General features: G+C 40.1%; 1 non-coding gene across 1 annotated transcript; it reads right to left on the bottom strand.

Moving 5' to 3' along the window:
- Window positions 1-215: 215 nt before the first annotated feature.
- LOC130964348 (small nucleolar RNA R71) lies at window positions 216-319 on the bottom strand. The gene has a single exon (XR_009080445.1). It is a non-coding gene; the product is annotated as a small nucleolar RNA R71 (small nucleolar RNA).
- Between the last annotated feature and the right edge of the window lie 7,697 nt (window positions 320-8,016).

Here is an 8,016-nt window from a genome sequence, read left to right on the forward strand (position 1 = left end):
ATCCCTACCAATTCTTAACTGAGTTCTTGCAGATTTGTGAGACTGTTAAGACTAATGGAGTAGATCCTGAAGTCTACAGGCTCATATTTTTCCCTTTTACTGTAAGAGACAAAGCTAGAGCATGGTTGGACTCTCAACCTAAGGATAGCCTGGACTCCTGGGATAAGCTGGTCATGGCCTTCTTGGCTAAATTCTTTCCTCCTCAAAAGCTGAGCAAGCTTAGAGTGGATGTTCAGACCTTCAAACAAAAAGATGGTGAATCCCTCTATGAAGCTTGGGAAAGATACAAACACATGACCAAAAGATGTCCTTCTGACATGTTTTCAGAATGGACCATGATAGATATATTCTATTATGGTCTATCTGAGTTCTCTAAGATGTCACTGGACCATTTTGCAGGTGGAACCATTCACCTAAAAAAAACGCCTGCAGAAGCTCAAGAACTTATTGACATGGTTGCAAATAACCAGTTCATGTACACTTCTGAAAGAAATTCCGTGAATAATGAGATGCCTCAAAGGAAGGGAGTTCTTGAAATTGATGCTCTGAATGCCATATTGGCTCAGAACAAAATGTTGACTCAGCAAGTCAACATGATTTCTCAAAGTTTGAATGGATGGCAAAATGCTTCCAACAGTACTAAAGAGGCATCTTCTGAAGAAGAAGCTTATGATCCTGAGAACCATGCAATAGCAGAGGTAAATTATATGGGTGAACCTTATGGAAACACTTATAATTCATCATGGAGAAATCATCCAAATTTCTCATGGAAGGATCAATAAAAGCCTCAACAAAGCTTTAATAATGGTGGAAGAAATAGGCTCAACAGTATCAAGCCTTATCCATCATCTTCTCAGCAATAGATAGAGAATTCTGAACAGAGCACCTCTAACTTAGCAAACTTAGTCTCTGATCTGTCTAAGGCCACTTTAAGTTTCATGAGTGAAACAAGGTCCTCCATTAGAAATCTAGAGGCACAAGTGGGCCAGCTGAGTAAGAAAATCACTGAAACTCCTCCTAGTACTCTCCCAAGCAATACTAAAGAGAATCCAAAAAGAGAGTGCAAGGCAATTGATATAATCAATATGGCCGAACCTAGAGAGGAAGGAGAGGACGTGAATCCCAATGAGGAAGACCTCATGGGACGTCTCTCAAGCAAGAAGGAGTTCCCTATTGAGGACCCAAGGGAATCTGAGGCTCATATAGAGACCATAGAGATTCCATTAAACCTCCTTCTGCCATTCATGAGCTCTAAAGACTATTCTTCCTCTGAAGAGGATGAAAATATAACTGGAGAGCAAGTTGCTCAATATTTAGGAGCTATCATGAAGCTGAATGCCAAGTTATTTGGTAATGAGACTTGGGAAGGTGAACCTTCCTTGCTCATTAGTGAACTAGATACATGGGTTCAGCAAACTTTACCTCAAAAGAGACAAGATCCTGGCAAATTTGTAATACCCTGCACCATAGGCACCATGATCTTTGAAAAAGCTCTGTGTGACCTGGGGTCAGGTATAAATCTTATGCCACTCTCTGTAATGGAGAAGCTGGGAATCATTGAGGTACAACCTGCCATGCTCTAATTATAAATGGCAAACAAGTCAGTAAGACAAGCTTATGAATTAGTAGAGGACGTATTAGTGAAGGTTAAAGGCCTTTACATCCCTGCTGATTTCATAATCTTAGACACTAGGAAGGGGGAGGATGAATGCATCATCCTTAGAAGACCTTTCCTAGCCACAGCAGGAGCTGTGATAGATGTTAACAGAGGAGAATTAGTCCTTCAATTGAATGGGGACTACCTTGTGTTTAAGGCTCAAGGATCTTCTTCTTTAACAATGGAGAGGAAGCATGAAAAGCTTCTCTCAGTACAGAGTCAAACAAAGCCCCCACAATCAAACTCTAAGTTTGGTGTTGAGAGGCCACAGCCAAACTCTAAGTTTGGTATTGAATCCCCACATTCAAACTCTAAGTTTGGTGTTGGGAGTCTACAACATTGACCTGATCACCTGTGAGGCTCCATGAGAGCCCACTGTCAAGCTATTGACATTAAAGAAGCGCTTATTGGGAGGCAACCCAATTTTTATTTTAACTATTTTTATTTTTCTTTTATTGTTCTTTAATGTTTTGTTAGGTTCATGATCATGTGGAGTCACGAAAAAAATACTAAAATTAAAAACAGAATAAAAAACAACAGAAGAAAAATCACACCCTGGAGGAAGGACTTACTGGCGTTCAAACGCCAGTAAGGAGCATCTGGCTGGCGTTCAACGCCAGAACAGAGCATGGATCTGGCGTTGAACGCTAGAAACAAGCAACATCCTGGCGTTTAAACGCCAGGAAAATACCTTGAGGAGAGCTGGCGCTGAACGCCAGAAACAAGCATGGAACTAGCGTTCAACGCCAGAAACATGCTGCAAATGGGCGTTGAACGCCCAAAACAAGCATCACTCTGGCGTTTAAACGCCAGAAGTGCATACAAAGGCGTTTTACACGCCTAATTGGTGCAGGGATGTAAATCCTTGACACCTCAGGATCTGTGGACCCCACAGGATCCCCACATACCTCAACTCACCTTCTCTCTTCTTCACCAATCACCTTAATCCCTCTTCCCCATCACCTCTTCACCACTCACATCCATCCATCTCATCCCCACCCAATCCCACCCATATGGCCGAACCATACACATCTCTCCCTCTCCTCCATTTCTTCTTTTCCTTCCATTCTTTCTTCTTTTGCTCGAGGGCGAGCAACATTCTAAGTTTGGTGTGGTAAAAGCATAGCTTTTTTTTGCTTTTCCATAACCATTGATGGCACCTAAGGCCAGAGAAACCTCAAAAAAAAAAAGAAAAGAGAAAAGGAAAGACAATTGCTTCCACCTCCGAGTCATGGGAGATGGAGAGATTCATCTCAAGAATCCATAGCTCAGTAGTAGAGCATTTGACTGCAAATCAAGAGATCCCTGAGATACCTCAGGGGATACATGTTCCTCCACATAATTATTGGGAGCAACTAAGGATAGGAGCACCAAAATCACTAGGGATCAAGCAACAAAGGCAAGGAAGAGACATAGAGGAGCTCAAAAAGCACCATTGGTCCTTCAAGAAGGCACCACCCTCACTAAGGTGGACTCATTCCTTAACTTCCTTGTTCTTGATTCTCTGTTTTTCGATTTTTAAGCTTTATGTTATCTTTGTTTGTGTCTTTATTACATGATAATTAGTATGTAGTAACTATGTCTTAAGGCTATAAATAATTCCATGAATCCTTCACCTCTCTTAAATGAAAAATGTTTCTAATTCAAAAGAACAAGAAGTACATGAATTTCAAAATTATCCTTGAATTTAGTTTAATTATATTGATGTGGTGACAATACTTTTTGTTTTCTGAATGAATGCTTGAACAGTGCATATTTTTGATCTTGTTGTTTATGAATGTTAAAATTGTTGGCTCTTGAAAGAATGATGAACAAAGAGAAATGTTATTGACAATCTAAAAAATCATGAAAATTGATTCTTGAAGCAAGAAAAAGCAGTGAATAGCAAAAGCTTGCGAAAAAAAAGTGAAAAAAAATTAAATAGAAAAAAGAAAAAAAAGAAAAAGCAAGCAGAAAAAGCCAATAGCCCTTAAAACCAAAAGGCAAGGGTAAAAAGGATCCAAGGCTTTGAGCATCAATGGATAGGAGGGCCCAAGGAAATAAAATCCAGGCCTAAGCGGCTAAATCAAGCTTTCCCTAACCATGTGCTTGTGGCATGCAGGTCCAAGTGAAAAGCTTGAGACTGAGTGGTTAAAGTCGTGATCCAAAGCAAAAAGAATGTGCTTAAGAGCTCTGGACACCTCTAACTGGGGACTTTAGCAAAGCTGAGTCACAATCTGAAAAGGTTCACCCAATCATGTGTCTGTGGCATTTATGTATCCGGTAGTAATACTGGAAAACAAAGTGCTTAGGGCCACAGCCAAGACTCATAAAAGTAGCTGTGTTCAAGAATCAACAAACTTAACTAGGAGAATCAATAACACTATCTGAAATTCTAAGTTCCTATAGATGCCAATCATTCTAAACTTCAAAGGAGAAAGTGAGATGCCAAAACTGTTCAGAAGCAAAAAACTACAAGTCCCGCTCATCTAATTAGAATTAACATTCATTGATATTTTGGGATTTATAGTATATTCTCTTCTTTTTATCCTAATTTATTTTTAGTTACTTGGGAACAAGCAACAATTTAAGTTTGGTGTTGTGATGAGCGGATAATTTATACGCTTTTTGGCATTGTTTTTAGATAGTTTTTAGTATAATCTAGCTATTTTTAGGGATGTTTTCATTAGTTTTTATGCTAAATTCACATTTCTGGACTTTACTATTAGTTTGTGTGTTTTTCTGTGATTTCAGGTAATTTCTGGCTGAAATTGAGGGACCTGAGCAAAACTCTGATAAAAGGCTGACAAAGGACTACTGATGCTGTTGGATTCTGACCTCCCTGCACTCGAAATAGATTTTCTGGAGCTACAGAACTCCAAATGGCGTGCTCTCAACGGCATTGAAAAGTAGACATCCAGAGCTTTCCATCAATATATAATAGTTCATACTTTATTTGTGATTAGACGATGTAAACTGGCGCTCAACGCTAGTTCCATGCTGCATTCTGGAGTCAAACGCCAGAAACACGTCACGAACCAGAGTTGAACGCCAAAAACACGTTACAACTTGGCGTTCAACTCCAAAAGAAGTCTCAGCTCGTGTAAAGTTCAAGCTCAGCCCAAGCACACACCAAGTGGGCCCCGGAAGTGGATTTCTGCATCAATTACTTACTTCTGCAAACCCTAGTAGCTAGTCTAGTATAAATAGAACTTTTTACTATTGTATTCGGTGTCTTTGACCATTCGGTCTTTTGACCATAGGTCCTTCTCCCTATTTTTGAATTCATATCATATTTTGGGGGCTGGCCATTCGGCCATGCCTGGACCTTCACTTATGTATTTTCAACGGTGGAGTCTCTACACACCATAGATTAAGGGTGTGGAGCTCTGTTGTACCTCAAGTTGTAATGCAATTACTACTATTTTCTATTCAATTTGATTTATTCCTGCTCTAAGATACCATTCGTACTTCAACCTGATGGATGTGATGATCTGTGACACTCATCATCATCCGTCCCTATGAACGTGTGCCCGACAACCACTTCCGTTCTACAAGCGAAAGCTAGAGTGTGTATCTCTTGGATTCCTGATGCACGACGCATGGTTGCCCTCGCCTGACAACCGAGCCTTCCATTCCGTGAGATCAGAGTCTTCGTGGTATAAGCTAGAATTGATGGCGGCATTCATGAGAATCTGGAAAGTCTAAACCTTGTCTGTGGCATTCTGAGTAGGATTTCCGGGATTGAATGACTGTGACGAGCTTTAATCTCGCGATTGTTGGGCAAGATGACAAACGCAAAAGAATCAAGGGATTCTATTCCGACATGATCGAGAACCGACTGATGATTAGCCGTGCCATGACAGAGCATTTGGACCTTTTTCACTGAGAGGATGGGATGTAGCCATTGACAACGGTGATGCCCTACATACAGCTTGCCATGGAAAGGAGTAAGAAGGATTGGATGAAGGCAGTAGGAAAGTAGAGATTCAGAAGGAGCACAACATCTTCATACGCCTATCTGAAATTTCCACCGATGATTTACATAAGTATTTTTATCTTTATTTTCAGTTTATTTATTATTATTATTCGAAAACTCCATAACCATTTATTATCCGCCTGACTGAGATTTAAAAGATGACTATAGCTTGCTTCATACCAACAATCTCTGTGGGATCGACCCTTACTCACGTAAGGTTTATTACTTGGACGACCCAATACACTTGCTGGTTAGTTGAGCGAAGTTGTGAAATTATGTTAGATCATGGTATTGAGCACCAAGTTTTTGGGGCCATTACCAGGGAATCAATTTCGAACAACAATTTAAGTATGAATCACAAATTCGTCCACCAGAGGTCTGTGGCAAGAGTATCCCGCTCGCATCCCTTCGGATCAATAGAGTGTGCAGGCACAAAATCCTGGACCGTGTTTCGAGCACCATATCTCGGGGGTTCCCAATGATGATTTCGAAGGGCGACATCTCCATGGAGATGTGTCGGGTTGGCAGTTGAACCGACAATGTGACATCACAGCCAATAGGACAGGCATTCATCATGTGCATCTTCTATCTGTTTGTTTGCTTTGTCGACTCGTAATTGCTTGCCTAATTGTATAACATGCCTAATTGCCTACTTGATTTACATGTTGTATATGCTTATACTTGTGTTTTACTTGCTATGAAATTATCTGTGTTTTCTACTGGGATTGAGGATGTTCGAAAGGCGGTGGCGATGGGATCGCACGGAGGATAGGTTGGTGAAGGCTGTGGGACAGCAGAGAACTGTTAGACTAGAAAATCTCCTAAGTTAGATTACCCTTTTATTATGTTGAGGTTTTAAGTTATGCATTACTGTTTTAGTTATGCTTTAAGATGAATCTGTGATGGATATGAAGTTCTAGGATTGCCTTTGGCATCCCGGGGTCTTATATCTTACATCACTAGGCACTGTTACCATACTGAGAACCTCCGGTTCTCATACCATATTTTGTTATTTTTTTATGCAGGTCGCAACCCGCCTTGGTGAGTTTCTTAGTGGTGATAGAGCAGAGGATCTTCATTCTGTTTTGGATGTCTTTTGTTTATTTTGTATATGTCTCTCATCTTTTGTATTTTACTTTTGCCTAAAGGCATTATTTTGAGAGAAAAACTTGTATAAGTTGTTTTAACTTTCAGATTTCTATATGGTCTGTATATAGCTAGCCAGCTTAAACTCCGCGAGTCATGGCTAGATTCTTATACTACTATACTTTATTATTTTGTTATGTCATATCTATACCTTGTGCGATAAGTTTGTAACTTCGTGAGTACGTTTTGCGCTTTTCAAGTCCTGTTTTTGAGCTATATCCTTCATCAGGCTTCTAGAATATATTATTTCTTTCTATATATTATATGTATGAGCTTAGAACTGTCGTAACCTTTGATTAATCTTTGCTTTATGACGCGAGGTAAGGCTTAGGGTAATTAGGGTGTTACATTTTCCTTATTCATGCACAAATCCTTTAGAAACTTAGCATATTCAGGAACCTGATGAATAGCATCAAAAAGGGGAATAGTTACCTCAACCTTCTTGAAGTTATCCACCATCTTGGGATCTAGCTCCATTTTTTTTAGTCCTTTTAGCTTTGTGTGGAAAAAGAATGGGAATGGCCTCTTTCAAAACATTGTCTTCTTTAGAAACTCCATCCCTTGGTTGAGCGAATTCTTCTTATTCAACTGCTGGTGCACAAATTCCCACACTCTGTACAGCTGTACCAGCAAGTGCACTGGGTCATCCAAGTAATACCTGAGCGAGTCAAGATGGATCCCACGACGATTGTAGTTTGAAGCAAGCTATGGTTATCCTGCAGGTCTTAGTAAGGCAAAATCAAAAGGTTGTTGGATACGAAATTATATTAGGATTATTAGAATCAGTAATAGGAATATAGTTGAGGATTGGAGTTGCTTTGTCTTTCTGGATTAACTCTGGTATTACTTTCTTCTTTACTTGTGAGTGATTTCTTCAATGGTAGGATGTATGTGATCAATGCCATGGGCCGTGGTCATTGATCTCCTCTACTATAGATTGAACGCCATTGGCTGTGGTCATCCAATCTGACGAAAGTTAAAGCTCTAGCAGTTCATTCTCCTGGCGATCCTACTCAAAACGCCATAGACAAGGTCGAATCTTTTGGATAAGAGAATGCTGCTTCTTTGGGTTCTAGCCTATACCACAGAGACCTTAATCTCCCCAAAAATCAGCTGAACTGATGTCTCGAGAATTCTCCAACGAAGTCATGGATTAGCCGTCTAAGAGATGTATAAACATAGCTGGCGGTTCGCGCTTTCCAGTCACGTAATCACATGAACCCAAGTAGACGCAGGTGTTTGTCATGCACATTCA

The sequence above is a fragment of the Arachis stenosperma genome, chromosome 2 (assembly GCF_014773155.1).
Source record: "Arachis stenosperma cultivar V10309 chromosome 2, arast.V10309.gnm1.PFL2, whole genome shotgun sequence".
Lineage (NCBI taxonomy): Eukaryota > Viridiplantae > Streptophyta > Magnoliopsida > Fabales > Fabaceae > Arachis > Arachis stenosperma.